This window comes from Rhododendron vialii, chromosome 2a (assembly GCF_030253575.1).
Source record: "Rhododendron vialii isolate Sample 1 chromosome 2a, ASM3025357v1".
In the NCBI taxonomy this organism is placed as follows: domain Eukaryota; kingdom Viridiplantae; phylum Streptophyta; class Magnoliopsida; order Ericales; family Ericaceae; genus Rhododendron; species Rhododendron vialii.
Genome location: NC_080558.1, coordinates 6,889,758 through 6,903,278, shown reverse-complemented (window position 1 = coordinate 6,903,278; position 13,521 = coordinate 6,889,758). Strand labels below are relative to the sequence as shown.

The 13,521-nt window shown below is 41.6% G+C and overlaps 1 non-coding gene and 1 pseudogene across 1 annotated transcript; one reads left to right on the top strand and one right to left on the bottom strand.

Moving 5' to 3' along the window:
- LOC131317033 (uncharacterized) overlaps window positions 1–11,174 on the bottom strand; it is a 35,597-nt pseudogene extending 24,423 nt beyond the window's left edge.
- Window positions 11,175–12,389: 1,215 nt separating this feature from the next.
- Window positions 12,390–12,492, top strand: LOC131318305 (small nucleolar RNA R71). Its single transcript, XR_009197629.1, has one exon. It is a non-coding gene; the product is annotated as a small nucleolar RNA R71 (small nucleolar RNA).
- Window positions 12,493–13,521: the final 1,029 nt, after the last annotated feature.

Below are 13,521 nucleotides of genomic sequence, written 5' to 3'. Positions count from 1 at the left end.
AAGGAAAATCCCAATTCTTGGAAGGAAGAACTTAATTGTTTGCTTTGCTTTTGGAGTTTGGAAAAATTCTCAGTTGAATAATTGTATAATCAAAAATTAAAAGAAGAGGCACAAAGAAATGATCAAAAGGGTGAAGCATAAATGAACACACAAATACAGGAGAGGATTCGAAGTGAGCAAGAACGAGATTGGCAGCTCCTTTCCCTATATAAATCCAATCGTCTGCATCTTTTCGCTCAAATTCCACCTCCATCCACTGCAAGGATTCAGAAATGCACATCTAAATGCATTATACTCCTAAATGTATACATTCACATATACTAGGTCCTGTTTGCTTACAGATTTCTAAGAATTTACCGTTGGAATTGCAACAAAAGCCAATAACAGTGAGAGCACATCGAGGAATTATGTTTCCTCAAAGTGAACTCTCATGTTACTGACCCAGTTTACAAGAATAAGAACACCAACCAACCGGCGGCCCAAACCAAGAATCACAGATTACTTTTGAATCATGTAAACCTAAAAAAAAAAAACATATGCGAATGAAATCATCACGGATGAATCTCATGGAATCACTTCGTACCACCTTCTTGTGCCTCTCTTATGCTTTAACAATCCTTATAATGTTTAAAGGATTGCCTTTTTCTAGTCTCCTGCCAATTCGGACTAGAAAAAGTGAGGTAAAAAAATAAATTAAAATATTTGCTGCATCACATGCGCCTCAGGCGCAATTCGCGTGCTCCGATCCCCAGGCGTATATAAGTTGCGCTCGGGCGCTTCCACATTTACTCTTTTCTTGTAGAGTGTCTCAGGCGCAATTTGAATTGCTACTCGGGAGCACTCAGTTTTTTCTTTTTTGATGTAATGAACCATTGAAATCCATGCCAACATGCTCAAAAGTGCAAAATCTAACTATGAACTCCATAATTTTGGATCAACAAAAAAAAAATCCAAAGGTCGTTGGTTCTTGTGTTAGCCCATATTTATTTGTATATGAGACAAATCTTGAACAAAAAATTGGGCCTCAAGGCACTTTCAAAAGGAAAAAGAACAATTTTATTCCTACATATGACATCCACGGCCGGGCTCATAGATTTCTTGCATTTGAGGGTGTGATCGATCTCCAGAAGCAAAAGCATGGATCAAACCTTCGGCTTCAACGCTGCTCCACCTCGGCTTCTTCAATAAATTCATTGTCGTTCATACATCTACGTAGTTCTTCAACTCCATCCCGCCTCTCAACAATAGCTTGAACAGTACAAAGTACAAAGTATGAAGCTCAAATCGTTGTCATTCATGATGCGTTTTCTTCTTGCTTCCTACTGGTAAAAGCATGATTAGTGTGCGTATGTTCTGTTTTCGGACATCTTGGCTGCATCTTATTACTCCTGGCAGCATGTTTTGACATCTGGCCGCTATTTTTTTAAGAGTGGTTACAGAACACGCGTTTTAGTGTATGATCTGTTTCCGGATATCTTGGCCGCATCTTATTACACTTGGCCGAATCGTATTACTCATAGCTGCTTGTTTTGACACTTGGCCGGTTGTTATTACTCTTGGCCGCTTCTTATTACTATTGGCCGCTTATTATTGCCTCTAGCCGCTTGTTATTGCTCCTAGATGGTAATTATTGCCAGTGGCCGCTTGTTATTGCTCCTAGCCGCTTGTGATTGCTCTTGGCCGCGTCTTATTACACTTGGCCGCTTGTTATTACAATTGGCCGCGTCTTATTACACTTGGCCGCTTCTTATTGCTCTTGGCCACTTCTTATTGCTCCGAACCGCTTGTTATTACTCTTGGCTGCGCTTTATTACACTTGGCCGCTTTTTATTACTCTTGGTCACTTCTTTTGACACTTGGCCGCGATTTTCTTAAAGCGGGATTAGTATACCCGTCATTTTGGCCGGAGCGTTGGGCTTCTAATCAGGAATTTGTGTTTTGAAGCGGGGCTCTAGGAGTTAGGGGACTGAATTGAGCTTATCAGCTGGCCCACCTCATTTTTAGCTGAAACCCATTTAAAAAATCTCTACAGAAAAAAAAAACTTTTAAAGAATCTTTCAGTTGACCCAAAATATTTTCCTGGCTCTCTTTTGGGGATTTTATACTTTTACAAGATTAATGATTTTTTTCTAATTTTTTTCTTTTATTCAATTTTCTTTTGCGTTAGTTAGTTTTACGTCAAAGTTTTTTTTATAGATTATTGGATCGTTTCGACTAGAGAAATTGAAGAACCATAAAATTATGACCCAAACTCAAATATTATTTTTAAAAAGCCAAGAAAAAGTCCGAAAAGTCTGAATATTGTCTGGCCCTTTTTTTGGATTTTTCCCAAAATACTTGGGTCATAATTTTCTATTTCTCCGACTCATCTCGTCGTGACGAATCAATAGTTGACAAAAATTTGACGCGAACTAACAAATGCAAAAATAATAAATGAATTGAGACAAAAAGAAAATTTCGTTCGGCAGGAAAATAAAAATGTATATTATCATTTAATATTTTAATATAGAGATGTGTCCAAGTGACTGTCTAAGCATACACCTCAATCTTTGGGCCCTTCCAATTTCTTGCTTGAATGGAGTCAATGGATCACAAACGGGGCCAAAGGTTGCCGCCAAGCACCTCGGTGCCAAATGGGTGCCAAGCGGCATCCAATCGTTCATTTCGGTATAGATCACTCGGACTGAATCATATCGCATATAAATCTAAACCTTTCATTGCTTGATGAATATTCGAGCAGTCGATCGCCGAGATGAACGGTCGGATCGGCCGCTCAGAAGTACCACTGCCAAGCATAGGCATGTCCAAATCCCAAGGATAGATATGAATTATTAACCAACAATAAGTCTACATCACCCCCCCCCCACCCCCCCCACAAAAAAAAAAAAAAAAGAAAGAAAAAAACAATAAGTCTACATGCAGCTTTGCAATTATGCAACACATATTCATTTAAAGATAGTCCATCAAGATTTAGTTCCATGAGGGCGTAAAAATAATCCGACAAAATCAAATTGTTTACTCAAAATCGAAGGAAATGTCATAAGTAATGAATGTAGGTACATTGCACCGTCTTCTTAGCGAAGCATGTTACTATGGCCTCCTCTATTTACCCACTGTTAAGTGTCAACTAACTTGTTTTAATCTCCATTTCATTCTAGAATTTAAGTTCATTTTACAAAGTACAAGGATGCATTTGCAAATCCAAACAACTCTTCAAAAGGAAAATCCCAATTCTTGGAAGAAAGAACTTAATTGTTTGCTTTGCTTTTGGAGTTTGGAAAAATTCTTAGCTGAATTATTGTATAATCAAAAATTAAAAGAAGAGGCACAATGAAATGATCAAAAGGGTGAAGCATAAATGAACACACAAATACAGGAGAGGATTCGGAGTGAGCAAGAACGAGATTGGCAGCTCCTTTCCCTATATAAATCCAATCGTCTACATCTTTTCACTCAAATGCCACCTCCATCCACTGGTGGGATTCAGAAATGCACATCTAAATGCATTATACTCCTAGACGTATACATTCACATATACCAGGTCCTGTTTGCTTGGAGATTTCTAAGAATTTACCGTTGCAATTGCAACAAAAGCCAATAACAGTGAAAGCACATCATGGAATTATGTTTCATCAAAGTGAACTCTCATGTTACTGACCCAGTTTACAAGAATAAGTACACCAACCAACCGGCGGCCCAAACCAAGAATCACAGATTACTTTTGGATCATGTTGGTCTGTCGTTTTCGCACCAAAAATATAATTTATAAAACCAAGGAATTAACTAGTATTCCGAAGAACAGTTGTTAAGTCCAGGATCGTCCGCAGGGAGTAAAAAGCTGAGTTGCAGTAGTTTCAATTAATTTCTAATTTAATTCAAAAAGTAAAGAGAAGTTGGATTTTGATTTGGATTGATTAAACTAAAACTAAACTAGAAAGCAGATTAAAGGAGTTGTAAACTGATGAGAGATGGGACTAGGGTTTCCGATTCAGTCTCCCTCTGTTACGCAATTGTTTCGAAACCTAGTGTTCATATTCAACATTCAACCAGATTACCGTAGGGTAGCAATTCCTATCGATAATTCCCAAAAAGATAATCAAGATTCGCACTCCATATAGGCTATCTCAACATCGCACAAATCGTCTCATTGGATTTAACCAACGGCACGATCCGTCTCACGTCGTATAGTCTATCTCAAAACCTATCCTGAAATATTAAAAATCATTGTATGACAGTGCTTGAAACCATGGATACAAACACATTCGAATGTCAGAAAAATATCAAACTTCATAAAAAGTTATGAATCGATCAAGTCACACAATCAAGTTGAACATAAAACCCTAGAATCAGACAACTATGCTACTTGGAGAGACCTCCTCATTACCCTAGCCGAGTAGATTAGCCGTTCATGGAGTGAGAACAAATAATCATGTAAGAACAAAACTCCATTGAACAACAAACTGAAAGCTTTCTAATAAATAGTAAAAGAATAAAACCCAAAGCTCCTGTGTCGGTTTGGCCGTGATTCGCGAGGCGTGGTGATTGCTGCCCAGTTCTCTATTTTCGCGTGATGAAAAAGTATCCTGATGGCCACCACCGTTCTCCCGTTTCTGCCGTGGGAAAATATGATATATTGGCAGCCCCCGCTGTTTCCGTTTCTGCGTGACAATCGGATCCCCAAGCAAAAACCCTTGCAGCCCTTTTATAAGTGCTGAAAATAATCTTCATGAGAAAGGAGGCGCCGACCTTTTTAATTACTGGCCCATCATTATGCACATAATTATTCATCTTGTAGGAATTTTATTGGGTGCTTCTCTCTTTCCATCCATTATAAGCTTGGTCCAACTTGTTGATTTTTGATCGGCAAGGATAACATTCTCTAAGCATGACATCGAGCTCGCTTTGCATCGTTAATTATTTTTATATCGATTTAGCTTCAAATATTATCCAACGGCTCCGTAGGTTCTGAAATAAATAAAAACGAGTATCAAACTCTAAATAATATAATAAACGGACATAACAAGAGTAAATTAAGGGGCGTAAATAGGCACATTTATGCACCTATCACATCCCCCAACTTACACTTTGCTAGTCCCTAGCAAAGAAATCAAAAAATAAATAAAATAAAGAAACTAACTAAAGGATAGATCTTTTAAACCCCCGGGTGGCCCCGGTAGGACGAGTGAAGTCTCGTGAGGGTTTTCAGCAGTGATCACCCACAAAACACCGCGGATTCCTTTACTTGGAACCCAAAAACCTGCAATGCAACTCATTGCAACACCAATACCAAGAATATAACATATGCAATAATAGTTCTAGACGCTATCAAAACATAGAAATAAATCATGGCACCCAAACTTAGTGTGTGTGAGCAAAGACCTCGACTACAAGTGAACCACAACCGAGCACCCTCTCCGGACCGAGTCTCGACTTCAATTCTCACCATGTCACGCACTCAACAAAAGAAAACGCTCGAAACAAGGTGCATTTAATAAACTCTCAACGTGTGCGGATGGAAGTTATGCAATAAAGAACCAAAGTATCCTGCACACTTAGACGCGAAAAGAAAGCTTTTTAAAGTGGACACAAGATCTCATGAATGGAATGCCAAGTATTAAAGACTATATCTATCCATCGATCACAACCCATTACCCCTAAGATCAAGTAGGACTTTTATTTTGGTTATATCATTGGGTAAGGAAAAGTGCTTCAAAAGTTAGGACAAATCATAAGCAAGTGTCCGAGAATAGGCCAAAACAACATAGGGCAAGTAATAATGTGCGCGCCCTCTCATCATTCTTTTCAACTCCGCCTTATCTCTCTTATTTTTCACCATTCAGACAATTCCACAATGAAGTTCACACGTTTCTTTCTTCAAACAAATGCATAGGTGTCTTCCCCTTTTTCATTCAAGTTCTATTTTTTTTTCTTTTGCAATTTTTTCACTGTTTTTAACAATGGGGAAGAACACACCACAATTCAAGCAAATCTTTCTCAAATACACTTTCTCCACTCTCTTTAAAAATTAACCTTCACATGATTAACTTGCCATTCTCAAGACACAATATGGTTGGTGAAGCTTAACAAGAAAAAGGCTCATGCAAGAGGCTCAATGTGGCTTGCAAGGGATAAGTGTTTAAGAAAAAGAAACGAACCGGCTCAAAGCACAAAAATGGCCTACTATCATCTCCTAGGGGCAATACAACCATGTAACTTTCCATTCCCAAAAGATGAAATATTACGCATGCATTAAGTCCCAATACTTGATGACAAAGATAATGAGATCGACAACGATTAAGCTTCTTCTTTTTTACGACAAACAAAGAGTTTAAATAACACCACTCCAAAGGAAGGTAAGGCACTAAAGCTCACATGGGTATAAGTCTCCACTAATCTAGCCATTGAAAGCACTCAAGTTACAACTCACAAGTAGTCAAAGTCCAAGAAACGTGCAGTGCAAAGATGCTAAGAGCGTATGCCAAGATAAATTCCTATTGCCAAGCTAGCAAAAAGAACTACCATGCTACATAAGTATTCAAGTAATGCTCATAGATTTTCAGGACAAGCAACCAACAAGTAAACATTGCAATCTCCAAGTCTCAAGTAGAAAGGATCTAACAAGTATTTTTTTTTTTTTTAAAAACTCTATAGACAAAAAGCAAGCGATCCATCCCCCAACTAATAATGGCACTGTCCTCAGTGACGGCTCAGCCATAGAAAAATAAAAGACAAGCCAGAGAAAGAAAGGAGAGATATCACCTCACGTAGGAGCAACAAAAATCAAGGCAAAAGAAAATGTGGGAGTCATCCCCCAACTTGTAGCGTAAACCTGCGCTTCGTTAGTCCCACAACACAAAATATAGAGAATAAAACAAAATAAAACAAAAGACACAAAGCGAAGAAAAAGAGAAAAATAAAAATAATAAAAATAAAAATAAAATGCTAACAAATACTCCCTAAAATACTCCACCAAGACAAAAAAGTATACACTTTCTTCGCGTGAAAGACACGGGTACTACTTTTCTCCCTTGTCAAAGACTGTGGTTCCCTATTTGTTGGAAGGACAATATGTGTAGGATTCAGCGATATCTTGAAAAGTGGTGCCATCATCTAATAGGCTGTCACTCCCTCTGGGGCTGCCAGATTCCTTACCCACCACTCGGTTTATGAAGCAATCTCCACCAAGTTGGACATTAAAATCAGATGGTTCAGACAGAATTTTCGTTGCTAACTACACGCCTGCCGCCAGACCCAACCTCCTAAGTACTACATACATAGCTTTGACAAGGTGGCTATACCAGACCTTCAGAAGCCGTTCGAGCACGGCAAACACTGGAGGTCTCTCAAACTCCATAGATTTCAAGTCTCCTAGACTCATTGAAAGCGCTCAAAGGTTAGGGTACACTGGGTCCACCAAATTGATGGACTCAATTTCACCCTCTTCACTCAAACCGTCCACATATGGCTTCAATCGTTGGCCATTAACCTTAGATACTTGGCCATCACGTGGATCCCAAATTTCAATCGCACCATGGGGGTATACACGAGTAATAACATAAGGTCCATCCCATCTAGAGTTCAACTTGCCCGGAAACAATTTCAAATGTGAATTGAAGAGCCACACCTTTTGATTAGGCTCAAAGGACTTCCTACGGATATGCTTATCATGGAATGCTTTAGTCCTAGCCTTATAGATTTTAGAGCTCTCATATGCATCATTACGAAGTTCTTTTAATTCATTGAGTTGGAGTTTACGATTCGAACCGGCAATAACCATATCAAAATTAAATTTCTTAATGGCCCACATGGCCCTATGTTCCAACTCTACAGGCAAGTGGCACGCTTTACCGTAAACCAACCGGTAAGGAGACATGCCAATGGGAGTTTTAAAAGCTGTACGGTAGGCCCATAAAGAATCATTAAGCCTAAGCGACCAATCTTTCCGATCCGGCCTAACCGTTTTCTCAAGAATTGATTTAACCTCCCTTTTCGAGACCTCTACTTGGCCACTAGTTTGAGGATGATAAGGTGTTGCCACCTTGTGAGTGATAGAATATTTCTTTACTAGCGCCGCAAAGTATTTGTTTAGGAAGTGGGTTCCCTCATCACTTATAATCGCACGTGGGTAGCCAAAGCGACTAAAAATGTTACTTTGCAAGAATTCGACCACAACCTTGTGGTCATTAGTCCGCGTTGCTACCGCTTCCACCCACTTTGAGACATAATCTACTGCCACTAAAATATACTCATTCCCAAAAGAAGTTGGGAATGGTCCCATAAAATCAATTCCCCACACATCAAAAATTTCTACCACAAGAATATCGGACAAAGGCATCATGTCTTGGTTGGATATGTTGCCAACCTTTTGGCAACGAAGGCATGCCTTGCAAAACTCATGGGCATCCTTAAAAAGTGTGGGCCAATAGAACCCGCATTGCAAGACCTTCACCGAGGTCCTCTTACCGCTAAAATGTCCCCCACACTCAAGAGTATGACAAAAAGTCAATATGCTCTGTTGCTCACTTTCGGGGACACATCGCCGAATCACTTGATCCGAACAATATTTGAACAACTCCGGATCCTCCCAAAAATAATTACCAACCTGCGCAAAGAATCGGTCCTTGTCTTGCTTGGACCAATGGGAAGGTATGGCGCCAGTGGCATGGTAATTTACAATGTTCGCATACCAAGGGGGTTGACTATGTGACACTGTAAAAAGTTGCTCATCTGGAAAGGAGTCTTTTAAGGGTAAAGGGTCACATGCGGAGTCAATCAAGATCCTCGAGAGGTGGTCGGCTACGGAGTTTTCGAAACCTTTCTTGTCCCGGATTTCTAAGTCGAATTCTTGTAGCAACAAGACCCACCTAATCAACCTAGGTTTCGCGTCCTTCTTTGAAAGCAAGTACCGCAACGCGGCATGGTCAGAGTACACGATAATCTTCGACCTCAAGAGGTAGGACCAAAACTTATCTAACGCAAACACTACCGCGAGCATCTCCTTCTCCGTAGTGGTATAGTTCAATTGAGCATCGGAGAGAGTCTTGCTCGCATAGTAAATGGCGTAAGGCACCTTATCCACCCGTTGGCCAAGGACCGCGCCAACCGCATAGTCGGACGCATCACACATGATCTCAAAGGGAAGAGACCAAACAGGGGATTGCATGATCGGGGCGGAAGACAACGCAGTACGAAGCTTCACGAAGGCATTCATGCACGCATCATCAAAGACAAACGGGGCATCCTTGGCAAAGAGGTCGCACAAGGGCTTTGAAATTTTGCTAAAGTCTCTGATGAAACGGCGGTAAAACCCTGCATGCCCTAAAAATGAGCGAATTTGCTTGACGGTAGAAGGGGGAGGAAGTTAGAGATAAGGTCCACTTTAGCTTTATCGACTTCGATCCCCCTTTCAGACACGACATGACCTAGCACAATTCCCTCTTGAACCATAAAATGGCTCTTCTCCCAACTTAACACCAAATTGGTCTCCAAACAGCGCTTAAGCACCCTCTCAAGATTATGGAGACAACTCTCGAAAGACTTCCCAAAAACCGAGAAGTCATCCATGAAGACCTCAAGAAAATTCTCCACCATATCGGAGAATATTGCCATCATGCACCGTTGAAAGGTCGCAGGTGCATTGCACAAACCAAAAGGCATACGCCGATAGGCAAAGGTGCCAAATGGACAGGTGAACGTGGTCTTTTATTGGTCTGCGGGGTCAACGGATACTTGATTATAGCCTGAATAGCCATCAAGAAAACAATAGTAACTCTGGCCTGCCAACCGTTCTAGGATTTGATCCACAAATGGAAGTGGAAAGTGATCCTTCCTAGTCATGGAATTCAACTTCCGGTAATCAATGCACACTCGCCACCTGTGGTCATGCGAGTGGGGACAGATTCACCCTTATCATTTTTCACCACAGTGATGCCTGACTTCTTAGGCACCACCTGCGTGGGACTCACCCATTTACTATCAGAGATGGGGTATATGATACCTGCATCTAACAATTTGACCACCTCCTTCATTACCACCTCTTTCATGTTGGGATTTAATATCCGTTGCATCTCTGGAGATGGTTTGGCATCTTCCTCACAATTTATACGATGCATGCAAACGGAGGGGTCTATCCCCTTGAGGTCCGCTACCGACCACCCTAAGGCACCCTTGTGCCTCCCAAGCACATTAACAAGCTGACCCTCCTGCACGACAGTAAGGTCAGACGCGATAATCGCAGGAAGAATATCTGTAGGCCCTAAAAAGATATACTTGAGATTGGCCGGGAGTGGCTTCAGCTCAAGCTTCGGAGGGGCCTCTATAGAAGGGAGCGCAGGCTCACGTGACAATGGTGGTAATGGTTCAAACTTGGCTTGCCATGTTGGAGGTGCATGATTAAGCACTGAGTTGACCTCTGTAATGGTTTAACCTAATTCATACTGCTTATGGCCATAATGGGCCAAACATGCCTCTAAAGGGTCCTTAGTGAGAATGTAGGGAAGAGCTTCCTCCACGACATCATCTATGACATCGACTGCGAAACAGTCTTCGTCCGTGGAAGGGTACTTGGTGGAATTGTAAATATTAAGCCTAACATTCATGTTTCCAAAAGACACATCCATCACCCCGGCCTTGACATGGATATTAGCATTAGCTGTAGCCAAGAAAGGACGACCAAGTATGATGGTGGTGGATTGCATGGATGCTTGGCCAAGCTCTGTGTCAAGGATGATAAAATCTGCAGGGAAGAGAAATTGGTCAACTTTCACCAATACATCCTCGACAATGCCCCTTGGGATTCTAATGGATCGGTCCGCCAACTGTAAAGTCACCGAGGTGGGTTTCAACTCTCCAAACCCAAATTGCTCATACACAGAGTATGGCATAAGATTAACACTGGCCCCGAGATCCAGAAGTGCCCTTTCTATAATGTGGTCACCTATGACACATGAAATTGTGGGGGTCCTTGGATCGGGCAACTTAGGGGCAGTAGAAGTGTGGAAAACAGAGGAGACACCGTCAGCTAGAAGGACATTTTTTGTAACATTGGTTCGAGTTCTACGCTTTTGAGTGCAAAGGTCCTTAAGAAATTTAGCGTATGAGGGGACTTGCCGAATGGCGTCCAGAAGAGGAAGATTTATCTTGACTTGCTTGAAAGTCTCAATCATATCTTCCATCACAGCAGCTTTCTTAGTATAAGGATATTGTGAATTAAGAGCCGCTGGAAAAGGGACACGTGGTACACTTGGTGGTACCATGGCGGAACTGGTGGAAGGAGAAGTAGGTGAAGTGGTATCAGTAACAAAAGGAGGCGCATCCTCCTCTTCAAGGATCTTGTCCTTTCCTTAGGCCTAAAAACAGAAGATCGAGCATCTTGCTTTTTCGAAGTGTCATCTGTTGGCCTAGTCTCTACAATTCGGCCCGATCGAAGGGCCACAACTGCTTTAGCTTGCTCCTGGTGATGGTTAGGAGCGTGCTGCTCGTCAACTTGGAATTGACCCCTAGGATTGGAAACTGGTTGGCTAGGTAGCTTACCCTCCTCTCTCTTGCTAAGCGCATTGGCCAGTTGGCCGATTTGGGATTCTAACTGCACTATGGATTGAGTATTGGAATTACATTGTTGGCTGGTACTCTCTAATCCCTGCAGTTTTTGGAGCACTGTTTGCATCCCTTGTCACATGGTCTCGTCAAAATTGGGAGACCGTTGAGGCTGGGGCACCTGAGAAGGAGGAGGTGCTTGTTGGAAGGGCTGTGGTGCCCTTTGGGAAGCCATTTGATTAAATTTGCTTGGGTAATTGGGCTTTGGTTGGTTGAAACCACTTAGGTTGTGCGGTCTCTGTTGCAAAGAGGAGGAACTGCCTTGATTTTGCGTCCTCCAAGAAAAGTTTGGGTGATCTTTCCAACCAGCATTGTATGTGGGAGAAAATGGGTCGTAGCCTGGCCTGGAGAACCCTTGTGCAGCACTAACTTGCTCTTGCACAAACTCTGGATATTGGGAGGCAGAGGGGCAATCAGTGATGTAATGCATGGGACTAGCACAAATCCCACACACCTCCTGAAAAGTGGGTGGATGATGTCCCACAGGGAGAGGATGTTGACCCGAAGTGATTAATTCTTTCAATGTTTTGGTCAAGGCAGCTACTTGATGTGTAAGGTCATTAGAGGGCTGAACCTCATAGACCCCTCTCTGTTTGGAAGAACTAGACGCTGCCCCTCTCGAATGTCTAAGGGAAGATGCACGATGTTGAGAGTTTTCACTAAGGTTTTCGAATAACTTCCATGCATCGTTCACATTCTTATGCAGGAAGGTCCCACCACTAGAAGAATCTACCAGTTGGCGATGTGGTTCCATCAAACCCTGGTAAAAAGATTGAACAAGCTGCCACTTGGGGATAGCATGGTGAGGACACGTCCTAAGAAGGTCATTGAATCTCTCCCAAGATTCATGAAACTGTTCTCCATCGTGTTGGGTAAATCCGGTGATCTCTTGTCTATGAAGGGTTGTCTTACCGATGGAGAAATATTTCTTTAGGAACTCTTCGCACATCTGAGTCCAAGAGGTGATGGAGTTTGCCGGTAAGGAGTTCAACCACTGTTTGGCCTTATCCTTCAACGAGAATGGGAAAAGGAGTAATTTCAATGCATCCTTATCAAAGTCACGAATGCAAATAATTTTGCTCGTTTCCATGAATTGGTTCAAGTTATCATAAGGATCCTCGTTTGGTTTCCCATAAAATGAGGGCAACATCTGTAAAGTGCCTGGCCTTATCTCGTATTGGTTGGCTCTTACCGTGGGCATGACTATGCACGAAGTGGACTCATACTCATTTGGAATAAAACACTCCACCAATGGGGAGCCCTGTTCCCCACCAATTGCTCCTGTTTGGTCGCCCATTACGTCAAAGTTTATATTACGAGCAATTGGGCGTTCACGTTTTGCTTTAAGAGAATTCCTAAAAGATCGAAGGGTTTTCTCAAATTCAGGATCAGTATCAGACGCTGTCTCAGGTGATAACGACCGATATCGACGCATAAATATCCCAAAAACCCTAATTCCACTACCATTTCAGCGATCCAACAATAAAGTAATCGAAAAGAGAACTCACAGTGGGTAAACGAAATCGCTTTGATCTGCCTGGCCACCAATAAATTCAACTTCACAATCCTTGTGATGTTCAAAAACCTGGCAATGCTGAAACAGACTAACAGGAAAGAAAAAAAAATTAAATAAAACAAAGAATTAAACTAAAAACAAATTGAAAATACGCAACCGTGTTTTAACTCCCCGGCAACGGCGCCAAAAATTCACAACTATGTTAAGATTTCCCGAGGTCGTCCAGTTCTGGCTGTGACTTGGTTTGAATTCAAGGGTGAGATAGATACTCGATTGCTATCCTCAAAAAAAAAAAAAACTTACATAGCATACATTGTATTCAAAATTGCACATAGAAACGTTGATCTTCAAGCCCTCCCATCCAAGGTACATATGATGCTGCGAAACATGGAGATTGGGTTGGAGATCTG